This window comes from Ochotona curzoniae, unplaced genomic scaffold (assembly GCF_017591425.1).
Source record: "Ochotona curzoniae isolate NIBS_2020 unplaced genomic scaffold, NIBS_Ocur_1.0 contig_4754, whole genome shotgun sequence".
Classification (NCBI taxonomy): Eukaryota; Metazoa; Chordata; class Mammalia; order Lagomorpha; family Ochotonidae; genus Ochotona; species Ochotona curzoniae.
Window position 1 is genome coordinate 750,298 of NW_024466378.1, and position 12,062 is coordinate 762,359.

The window sequence follows — 12,062 nt, forward strand, 5'->3', positions numbered from 1 at the left end:
GTTATTAACAATGAAAAAAAGAAAATAAATAGTTATCAGGGCAGTTTTTACCACTAATAAGAGCAATGAGCCTTCCTGCGTGTCAGATGACATCTGATACGGCACTGAAAGGACATTCAGATGGCTTTTATCACCTGGCTCTGACAATAGGTGGTGTTTCTTTCATCTGAAAAAACCCAAGTACAGTTTGGGGTTTCTGAAACACAGTACTTAGAAGGAAAAATGGTACCTGTTTAATCTTCTAATCTTCTACTTTGTGGCAGGTGTGTACTGTGCATCTTGGGGCTGGTTCCATGACTCAACAACCTAATCCTCCACCTTTAAGCAACCAGCATCCCATAAGAGTGCAAGTTCATATCCCAGCTGCTATACTCCCCAACAAACTCCCTACTTATGGTCTGGGAAAGCAGTGTGGAATGACTCAAGTCCTTGGGCGGTAGAATGCCAACATGAGAAAACAGAACCTCTATTCTCTGGGCTTCAGATAGGTTTAACTCCAGCTATTGTGGCCATTTGGGGAGAGAGCAGCTGGAATACCTTTCCTTCTGTGTCTTTCCTGCTGTGTGTAAATTTGGATTTCTTATTTAAAAAACAATCCTAAAAATAAACAAAATAAAACAACAAAAATTGGGCATCCTCCTTCCCCAACTGTTTATGATGTTAGTATAGCACTTCAACAACAGACACAAGCCCATCATTCTATTTAAGTGTATCCTGACACTGCAGGTATAGACAATAGTAGAAAGTTCAACATTCTATTCATATATTTAACAGTTTTATTATGAGTTCATCTTTTACTCAAAAGCAGAAATGCATACTGCGATGTATCTGCACTTCACCGTATCCATGCCTACACTATACATTATCTAGTGTCACTGACCCATAATCAGGCACTGCTAGATCCTGCCCAGCACAGGGCCATGCTGCGCAGGCACCTATCCAAGATTCATAGGCCTTGACTTGGCAAAAACTTTCTCGTCATCTCCTAAGCAGATTCTGACTCTGCCCACGTGTGCTACCTAGGGTTGAATTAGGAATGAGTGGAAAGACTTAGGCCACAAATACCTGATCACACTCAGATACCAAAACCAGCCAGTAGTGCAAACAGGAGTAAGAACACGGTCTGGGCTGGGTTGACATAGTCAGAGCCCAGCATCCCCAACATCTAGTTATTCTTAATGCTGACTGAGATCTAAGTCTGATCACTTGGGGCCACTGGTCCAACTGGTGCTGGAGTAGGTCCAGATGCCCCATCCATAGACACTCAGCTCAGTCAAGGACCCTGAGGGTGACCCAGTGTTAGGTTCTCAGACATATTCCTATGCTCACTTACTAGCCTGCCCCTCCAGGAGCTAGGCCATTGCTTCACAGTGTCTACCCAAGGCTGACAGAAGTGGAATGGAGACAGTCCTTGTGACATCTGGATAATCTAAATTAATCAACATAATTTTCAGGGAGGAGATTGGAGGCAGTGGATGTGGTACCCTGTCCTGCACTAGTTTCCCTACAGCGGGTCTGGTCTTGGATGTCAAGGCTAAGATCTTTATACATTTGTTTTTCCCTCCCAAATCAAGAGAAACCTGTATGTTTTACCATGTTGACTTTGAGGAGGCAATGATGTTTTCGTACTATAACTGGTTTCTGTAGATGCTACCCTGCTTCCTTAGCTCTTGTAGGGTTAAGAGATACATGGAAAGCTGTTCAAGCTGATGCTTCTCTGAGGAAATGATCAGTGGAATATCTTATTCAGCAACCTTCTGGCTCCCAGTCCTCTTTTAATATATTCAAATTAATGATTTCTGATTATGAAAATAGTTCATATTGAAGCTACATGTTGTACTATAATAGACTTGGCCACCACTAGGAATCAACCATACTGTTTAGGCAAAGGTTCAAGAACAACCTGCATACACCTATTCCTGTCTAGATCCCTACTAAGGTACCTAAGAGGGCAGCAGAAGATGGCCCAATTCCTGAATCCCCTGCCACCCACAAAGGAGGCCAGGGAAAGATTCTGGATTGTTGGCATCAACTAAGCCAAGCTCTGGTCATCATGGCCACTTGGATAGGAAACTAGAGATGGAAGTTATGTCTTCTGAAAAGTCTCTTTCTGTAACACCTCCTTTCAAATAAATAGATGTTTACATGGTACATATTCATTTTAAGCATTTTAGAAACACACATGATAAAGAAGTCAAATGGTAGAATCCATAACATACCATCTAGATAGAACTATACATATTTCAATATTGTGTAACAATCCATTTTTAGCTGCAAAAGTTTTCCTTACCACAATATTGCATTTGAATTTCATTATTCTTACCAAACTGTTCTGCAATAGCTTCGTAATATACCTGCTACTGCACATTCATTTTAATTTTGTGTTGCTTCCAGTAACAATGCAAAGACCATATTTAAGACCTTGGCAAGGATGGTTAGTAAGCTAAACCTAAGGCTATGATGCCAGCTTCCAATATAGGCACCAGTTCAATTCCTGACAGCTCTACTTCTGGTACAGTAGAGGCTCTACTACTGCCTTCCCAAGCTACGTGGGAGACTGAGAAGAAATCCTCGGCTCCTGGATTTGGTCTCTCCCACCTCCTGCTCCTGTCGTACAACAATTTAAAATGGGAACCAGGGAATGGAAGATCTCTCCTTCTCTCTCTCTCTCTCTCTCCCTCTCTCTCTCTCTCAGTGCATATGTGTGTATGTGTCCATGTGTGTGTCCGTGTGTGTGTGTGTGTGAGATTCTAATCTGTACATTGATCTCTCTAAATGAAACAAATCTTTAACAAATGTTTATCACCACCTTTAATTATTCCTTCAAACAAAAATGCAAGAAATCGATTTGGAAATGTTATATTAAAAGACAAGTAAAACATTCTCTGTCATGCATTTTTAGCATAGTCTGTGTTTATCATTCTGCTTTTTAGGTTATTTTATTGTTCATAAAACACTTTATTATTTCAGTGATATTAGTTGGTATGCTTTTCTTCATTATTGATTCATTTATCCTGAATGGTGTTTACCAGCTTGACAAGGATGCATGCCCACGTGGACCACTGACTGGGGAGAGAAAGGTAAAACAATGGAGGAAAATGGAAGAGATAACTGCTCCCAATCTCCCATTGTATTCTTCCTGTTTCTTATTAAATTGAAACATCTTACATTGCATGATGTGCTTTATTTGTTTCAAGACAATCAGAAAGACTTATCACATATTTAGCATTCCCCTGACAGCCACAATGCCTGGTTGTGGACAGGCCAACACAGGAGGAAACTCAGTCTAGGTGGGCCACATGGGTGACTAAGGGAGCCATCAGCTACCACTTCCCATGGTGGGCAGCAGCAGGAGGAATTTCAAGTCGGGAACAAAGCAAACACATGATTCCAAGCACTTTGATTTTGGATGCAGGTGTCCTGGGATATATCTTAACCACTATGGCAAATTCCCTCAACTGAAAAAACATATTTCTACTTATGAAAAAGTACATAGGATATGTAATAGCCTCGACGAAGTTGTAAAGTGACAGAGAAATATAACACTTCTTGGGAAACTCCTATTCCTACAAATTGAATGTCAATGAAGTTTGAGGAAAGAAATGGGCCTATGTAAGCAGCACAAATGTATACTACTACTAAGAATGGAGGGTAAGAGGATGGTCCCCATCAGTAGTGAACTTCAGAAAGGTCCAGGAAACCTTGTGCATCAGCCATGCTTAGCCAACTGAAGGGCAGGGCCCTTTAAGAGGCCATGACACCCTCCACATTCTAATACTGCTATGGCAACTCCAGATTGTTACCTGCCACTGGACCCTCCCTCCCACCCTCAGAAACATCACCACAGGCAGTGGCATTCACTTGGGGCTCTGGCAACTTCATCCTTGTTTATCTGATTAAGAACTCTCATTTATTGAAGGGCACAAAGTGATTCTCTACAGTAAGTTAAGGGTGACAGCTATTGTCATCCATGACTCCTTCTTAATTAAGCTCTTTGACTTTGTTTGTTTGAAACATCACGTGCTGGTTTCTCTAAACCTAGATCCTGGATTAATGATTGCCAGAACCATCAGCATGGCAGCATGTTCCAGTGCTCCAACAGCTCCAGGGATAGAAATGAACCTCCTAGAACACCAGGTCTTGAGCTCCAAGCTGGCCAACACTCAACAAGAGCTTGAAAATCTCAAGGAGAAGCTTCTTCCATCTGAGCCTACTGCCTATGCCCTGGACAAGCAGCTACAAAACACCGTAAGTTCTGGAGGGGATGGGTGATTGTCTTTTTTTGAGAAATGAGATGAGGTGTAGGTTATGCATTGGGGCTTGGGTTAAAATCCTTGTTACACATTCCTCTAGCAGACACAAATGTGCTGGCTTATCACAAGAACAAGTGGAATGCTCTTGTGTTGGGATCCTCTGTGCACTGCAGGAGATTGTGTAGACATGTAGTATCATGGTGGTCTCCATGGCAGTCTATTCAATATTGGAAGAACAAATGGCACAACATTGAAGGATAACACGGATCAAAACCTGGGTGGTCTCCACATGATCTCAGTTTGAAAAAAAATGAAGAAGTTTGATCTTCTCTGACACACAGAGGTAAAAACATTGATGATGTGCAAACAGCATGATTGGGGAAGTCCTACTCCTGGAGCCCAGGTTTGTCTTCAGACTCCTGCATTGTCAGTGCAGCCCTTGTTTGAGGGTGTGCTTCTGGGACTTAACACACTCTCTCAACATCCTCTGTTTCTCCCTTAGTGAAGACACTTTGGGGATGCAGGATGGACAGCAGGACCAGGTCCACCTTGACTCCCAGGAACACAAGGGCATGCACAACAGGTGGATAGTGGCATCTGTATGATTATGAGTCAGCCAGAGTCATTTCTACAGTTTTCTTATAAGAAGAACTCTTGAGGGAATTTATTCATTACTATGTTTGAATCAGAATATAGAAAAAGTAAATAAAGAAATGTATTCTGAGAAGAGATAAGCTCTATTTGACTAATAATCACTATTTTCAAAATCTCAGTAGAAACACATGAGAATGAGAATGGTTTTGGAAGTGAAAAAAACACAGGTAACAACAGACTTCTTTTCTATGCTAACACTGTGCAGAGAGCAGGAGTGCTGGCTGGTCTCCTGCTCTCTGGACAGGTTTCCATCTCCTCTGGGCCTCAGTGTGCTCCTGTCTCTATATCTTGTAGAAATATCTCAATATCGTGCACCCACATCTCTGAGCCAGAGTAAATTCATGATGTCATACAGAATTAATGGGACACTTCTTGTGCATAGGATTGAATAGTGTCTGACACATGCTGGATTTTCACAGGGAATCAATCAATTGTTCTTTCAGACATGTGTGGTCTAAAGACATAATATATTTGTGTATACACATGGGTTTTGCTTTGTCTTTGATATTTTGGTGTATGTATTTTGCAATGTTTGCACACAGGCCCTTCACCGGTATCATCCTCTGGTGTTTGCCAGGAGCCTCATGCCCAAGCTCAGCGTTTGAATTGCAATGTGTTAAGCTGGTGAAGAGGCCCAAGTCTCACATTCTCACTGTAGGGGTTAGGGTTGGCTCTGACAAACACCCCTTGTATCATACTAGGTAGTTTCTTCCTGGACTTTAAGCTTCCATTTGCTCATCTTCTCCAGGTGATCTACTAATTCTATATACTTGGGTCAGTGAGAAACAGACATGGAAGTTTGTTAGCAGTGTATGTCCAAGCTAGGATGGACCCTGGTTCCATGGCCAGGACCTCAGCAGCATGTGCAACACTCATTGAGTCAGGTGGGTCTGTGTTTTCTCAGAATGTGAGCTGTGCAAAGTCATCATGCAGCCTGTGCTGGGGGAGAACATCCAGTGTGAGGAGGAGCAGCTGGCAGAGAGCCCACCTGTCACCAAGAGGCTGAGGTAAGGACAGGCAGCAGGTTCAAGCTGAGGAATCTCTGGGGTGGGCAGTGTAGCCAATGTGGCTGGCAGAGCTGCATTCTTTCCCAAAATGACTTTTTCCCAATTGCTACAGTTTTCCGGTTCTGTTAGGGCCATATGGAGTGTTAACAGAGGGGAGATCACTATGTACAAATCCCCCTTCTTTTTCCCAGGAGAAAGAAATTTCTGCACATTCTTTTGAAGGCCTAACAGCCAGTCCTCCACTGACTTCCAACTGTGAATCTTCCCTTCTATTCCACATTAGGGAATTCAATATCTCACTCCATCCTCACACAAGACAACTGAGACAACTAAAGCAGAAGCCACAGGAACAGAGAGATGCCTCCATCTTACTCCTTCAGCATCTCAAAGATCTGCTCACAGTGGACAGCCCTGAGAGCTGCTAGAATTACAGCAACAGGGATCCACTTTCTCAGGGACATCATCTGGCAGAGCACCGTGCCCACAAGCTCAGCCAAGGTACTGTCCGAGGAAAGGAGGGAAGACCTGCTAGGACAGAGGCTGGGGAACTCCACCCTCTCCTTCCTGCCTGAGGGGAGGATAGCATTGGAGCAGGGACAGTCTGCAGTGTCCCCAGAGGGAGGCTGTGACAGGAGGAGCTTCCTCGCAGGGAAGGGACCTGGGCTATCCAGGAGGGCTCCCAGGTCTGTGCTCACACTGACTTCAGAGAAGGCATTCAGTGACTTCCTCTGCCTGCATTTCTGGTCTGTCATCTCCTCAATGGTTAAAAGCATGCTGCATAACAGTTGTAGCAGTCAAACTGGAAGTATTTGTGAATGTGCTATAAGCAGACAGAAGTCACTCTCTGGGGCTGGCAGAGAGATAGACGGGGTGGGATCTGAGGTGAGATGTTGGATGCTGTACAACCATGAGCCTTGATACATGCATACATTTCTCCCTGACTGAGCAGACACAGGTCTATGGGGTGTGCATAGCAGAATGGAGAGTTGGATGGGTGCTTTGTGGGTCAGGGCAATTCTTTCTTTCAGGAACAGGAGTAGGTTTTCCCTGAGAGGCATGTGGGAATATTGAGCTATGAGCCTGGGACCCAGCTGTGTGATGGGAAGGGGGATAGAGCAGCAACCGAGAACAGGGCTAGAGAAATATTTCTTAGGATGGCACCATGTGCCCCTTTGAAAGCCTCGCCCAGCTCTATGGCAAGGAGCTGTAGGATCTATCAGATGATGTGACTGTGCTGAAGGATGAGAGTGAGTATGTTTGTTCAGAGACAAACGTGGAGCCTTCTCTGGTCACAGCCATTGTGCTCCTCTAGGTGGAACTGCAACTGTCCAGTGTGTGAGTGACTGTTTCTGAATTTGTTTGTAGATGTTCATGACCATCTGAAAGAGCAAGAACAACGATCCCTGGCATTTCTGGCCCTCAGGTAACACACAGGGAACAGGAGGAGTCATGGACAGGTGAAATGTGAGAGGTTCTGGGAAGGAACTGCTGTGGGTTCAGAGGTATCCACATTCCTCGGGGAGCATGCAGACAATCTGCTGGCCAAAACAGCTTCACTCCCTCTGCACGTCTACAGCCTCTGTGCTCTCTGGAGTTGGTGCCTTCTGCCTGGCCCTGAGTGACCTATCCTGGCCCTCACACTGCAGTCATTCTCACTACCTTCGGTGAAGTTTACACACTGAGTCAGGTGCATGGCTTTCTTCTGTATGGTTCACCTTAGCTTGTCAGCAGGTGCTCATTGCTGGGAAAGCCAACAGGCAAGGTTGTTGTTGCTGCCTTCTCAAGGGTGGAATCAGAAACCTGGACATCACTGTGACTCTAACATCTCTAGCAACACAGGGGCCTGTGGTCACTCGACCATGCCTGTCAGTCAGGTGCCTAAAGAGATACAACAGGCAGAACTCAAAATTCTGAGTCAGAATCACACTTGGAAGGACTTTGTGGATGCTCTCACTCATCTTTGTCAATGTCATCATCACTATCATTACTCCTGTTCCACTCTGGACATTTCTGGTATCCAACCTAGCAAATTCTGATTGTGTCTTCTGCTCTTCCTCATGTCTATAGTGTCAACAGTGAGCAGCCTGAGAGGCAAGTGAATGATGTCCTATTAGATTCATCAGCTAAGAGGTATTTCCCACCTTATAATAACATTATGTCTATGAATTGAAAGACCCTCTCTGCATGTTTTCTGCTCAATAATCCGGAATTCAGGTGTCCCTTATGTGGATGCAATGGGTATTCACCAGAGTGCAGGCCACGGTCCCCTTCCACGCTGAGAGAGGAGATCATGCAAGAGGCATACAGAGTTTTAACAATGGAGAAGGAACAAGTCAGGGGAGAATTTGGAGGTCTTCACACTAGTGACACCATTGATGGAGTGAACCCAGGACAGGATGAGACCAAGAGATTGCTTGAATGCAGATGCTGACAATCTGATAGAACAGAAACAAAATGCCAAGGCATGCGTAAGGAAAAGTGAACAAGCAAGTTGAGAAGGAGGTTGTATGCAGGGGCTGGTGAGAGCAGCAGCCAGGAGCAAAGAGCAGGCATTGTAATACCTCACGGCTGTGCCTGCCCTGGCTGGAAGGTGGAAGTGGAACTTCCACTGAGCCTGTTTTTTCAAGAAATGCCCTCAGCTTTGTATGTCAATATTACTAACTTGTCTTGAACAGCACTGCCCAGTGTCCAGTGGAGGTGTGAATACAAGGACTCTACAAGTTTACCCTGCTGCTGGCCAATTAGTCTTAGCAAGGGGACTCAATTCTTACTCCTGCAAACATCCACTGTACCCCAATAAAAAGTGCATATGGAGACAGCTGATGAAAATCACATACAGCAGAAAGCTCACAGTTTTCCCACGCATTGAGGAGCTCACTTGATCAGTGGTCCACGATGACACAGCTCCCTCTTTCATGGTATTGTGATCTTGAGACCCTTGGCAGCAGACCACTCACACTTTCCCGCTGCTTCTGTGCAGCCACCTGCAAGTTTTGATCAGCAGAGAGGACTAAGGTAAAAAAAAAAAACACATATTATCATCTCTTAGCTCTATCGTTGCTTTCATTGCATATTCTTTTTTTGCGTCTTATGAAATTGCTACTTATAATATTTTTTCCTATTTCTACTGTGGTTTCTGCTACTATGTAGTTTTGTAGCTACTTGGAGTCTTCAGCTGTTACATTTATTACTTTGATTAATTTTGAGGGGAGTATTCCTTTCTGTGGAACCCAAGGACAGTTTAAAATTCTTACATGAATTTTCATGTTTCTCAGAGCATTGTTTTATGAAGCAAAAAGAGAAGAGGTCAAGTCTCTAAACAGACAGTAATGACTAGGAGATCAAGATGCTAATCACCCCAGCATGACCAGTACATATTTCATACATATGACAGTATCTCACCATACTCCACTAGTACATGAAACAAGGATAGTAAAACTAAAAAGATGCATCCCAGAAAATAATGGTCAGAATGATTATGTATAAAATCAACACAAATGGGAATGTCCCCACAGACATCATCACACCTTTGTACATTCTAGACCTAGGCCGACTTCCCTCTCTGTTGTCCTGCTAGTGTGGACCAATATCACTTCAGATAGGACATGCACACCAATGGGTCTGAGGGCTGCAGTTTTCTTTTCAGAACTGTGATTGGATGCTCCCTTTCTATTGAAGATTCCTCACAACCTGCAGGGTGATGCTCATGAACGCTCACACACTAGCAGCCACGAGTGTCTTGTCTTTGACCACCTGATGATGAAAGGAAAGCTGCAATCAAGGAAAGTGGAAACCATCGTGCAGAATCCCAGTCTTCCAACCTAGGATGCAGAGGTAATCAGTCCTTTGTTCTTAGATTCACTGGTAGTAATGCCCTTAGTACTCTCCAGGTGAGTGACATTGCTCCTCCTTCTCTCTGCTGTCTCCATCAGCTGATGCAACCTCTCTCTGGACTTACCCCGGTGGCCCATAGGCTGCCACTCTGCCAGACCCTTTCTCTACATCTCCTGTTGTCACCTTGACCTCTGCTGTCTTCTCAATTCCGAGGCCAGAAGTTCCTCTGCAACTCCAGGCCACAGCCAGCCCCACTAGTGCTCATTTTCATCCACATAGCAGCCTGAGAAGTGAAACATTATCATCTCGTCTACAATCATACACTTCCTTTTCCTTTACTCTCCCTTCCCTGGTCCTCAGCTCCATTGTCTCATTCCTCTGAAGGCATTGACTTCAGAAATCACTAACCCACAAACTTACTTTTGGAAGTATCCCGCAGGCAGGCACTTTGTTATAGATAGGAAGCAGAAGTAAAGTCCAGAGAAACAAAAATATTGTGGGTTGACTCTGTTCAATCTCAAATCCAACCCTTTACTCCACAGAACTTCCTGGTTCTGGCTATTGAGAGTATTCTTAGAAACACCACACGGCATAAGCATTTGTAGAATCAACTGCAAGGATTTAGGAGAGAATGCTGGGCCAGGGTTATATTTCCTACTCTCTTCATTCCGTTTGAATCTCACCTTTTCTTTCATTCTGAGGCCCATTTGGAGGAGGTTGAAAACACACAAGCATGGTTATTAGGGTCTCCGAATATTTCCTATTGCATGGTAGGCAGATTATATCCTTCAGATTATATCCTTCAGATTATATCCTTCCTCCAAGCTTTATGGAAGTGACCTACATACAGCCTATGTGCAAACACTAGATTATCATTAGCACACCATGTGGCCCTGAGTAATATCGGCTCCATCCTCCTCTTTCCCTAAAGTCAGAAAGGAGCTTGGATGGTGTCTACAGTCCCTGCTGACTTTCTTGTCTTCGGTTTCTGCCATGGCTTGTCCACACGGCCCTCAGAGACTAGGAGGTGGAGCTGAAACCAAGTTTGTGTTTCTGAAAATCCTCTTCTCCCTCCTAGAGTAGATGCTTTCTGGGTGTGCACATTGGTAAGTAAGAGCATCCCTCAGAGAGAGGTAGGAACAGACATGCAAAATCAGCAGGAGAGTAGGTGATCCCACAACCAGCATGTTGAAGAAACACAACACTTTGACATTCCATGACACATGTGAGGTGTAAGTTCAGTGAGTGTCTGCTCTAGTTTGTATCACATGCTGTCTGAACAGGCTTGAGGCACTGTCCCTTAGACCTTCTTGTCCCCTAGAGCTCACTTCCTTGCCTGGCCTCAGTCACACTGACAAAATGCCCATCTCACGTACCATAGTACCTGCAGAAGATTCTCATTTGGTTTTTCTCTTTTTCTCTCAGATACCAAAGATTGCTGCAGTTATGAAAGGATATTGCAAAGATATATACCCAAATGTGCTGCAACAGTCAAAGAAAAAATATAAAAAAATATTGCAGATATATATGCCCAAATGAGCTACAACAGTCAAAGAGAAAAAAAAATAACACAAAACATCAATGCAAACAGTACAATAGAAATGAATTTCAATATCACATTCCACACTTAGCAATTGATATTCCCACAGGCAGGTTGGAGGAAGGCCATCAGAGTCCATCAGCCTCCACCTGGTTAAACACCTAAGCAGACCAAGGCCCAGAGCCTCAGACTGTTGGGAGTCTTTAACTCTCATTGCCATCCTGCCAAGAAGCAGCATCAAGACCAGCTGCACTGTGACAACAGCCCCACTGGACATGCGCTGTCTCCACATGGGATGCTGAAGGAGCAGTCAGGAATAAGGATGCAGTGCTCTTGATGAAAAGGTTTACCTGGAGGGAATCATGAGGAGATGACCTGAAAACAGGAGAATATAGACCATTGATTGAGACATTTGACTTGACATGTCTTCTTCAAGGTGTAATGCAACAAAAAAAGAAGAGAAGGCTATTTTGGACTTAAACAAAATATGAAAAGTGACTGCTGTGGTGCTTTAGTGACTACTGAAACAAATGCATTTCCTCCTTTTTTGTTGCATTGATGGTCATGACAGGTCAAATTTCTGGCTCAGTGGTTTATATTCTGGACTTTTCAAGCATAGCTCTTCATGATTCCTTTCAGGTGAGACAGTTAAGCAAGAACACTCCATCCTTAGTCCCAGGTGCTTCTACCCCGGCCCATGTGGAGGCAGAGAGTTCAGTGTGTCCATCGTTGTTGTCAGTTGGTTAGGCAGGAGACTAACAGATGTGTCCTTTG

The 12,062-nt window shown here is 44.1% G+C and overlaps 1 long non-coding RNA gene across 2 annotated transcripts; it reads left to right on the plus strand.

Moving 5' to 3' along the window:
- Positions 1–3,749: 3,749 nt before the first annotated feature.
- Positions 3,750–11,556, plus strand: LOC121161233. Of its 2 annotated transcripts, XR_005884664.1 has the most exons (5): positions 3,750–4,248; positions 5,812–5,914; positions 7,280–7,337; positions 9,561–9,748; positions 11,174–11,556. It is a non-coding gene; the product is annotated as an uncharacterized LOC121161233 (long non-coding RNA). The 2 variants fall into 2 exon arrangements; XR_005884665.1 differs by lacking the exons at positions 7,280–7,337; positions 9,561–9,748; positions 11,174–11,556 and adding an exon at positions 6,198–6,329.
- Positions 11,557–12,062: the final 506 nt, after the last annotated feature.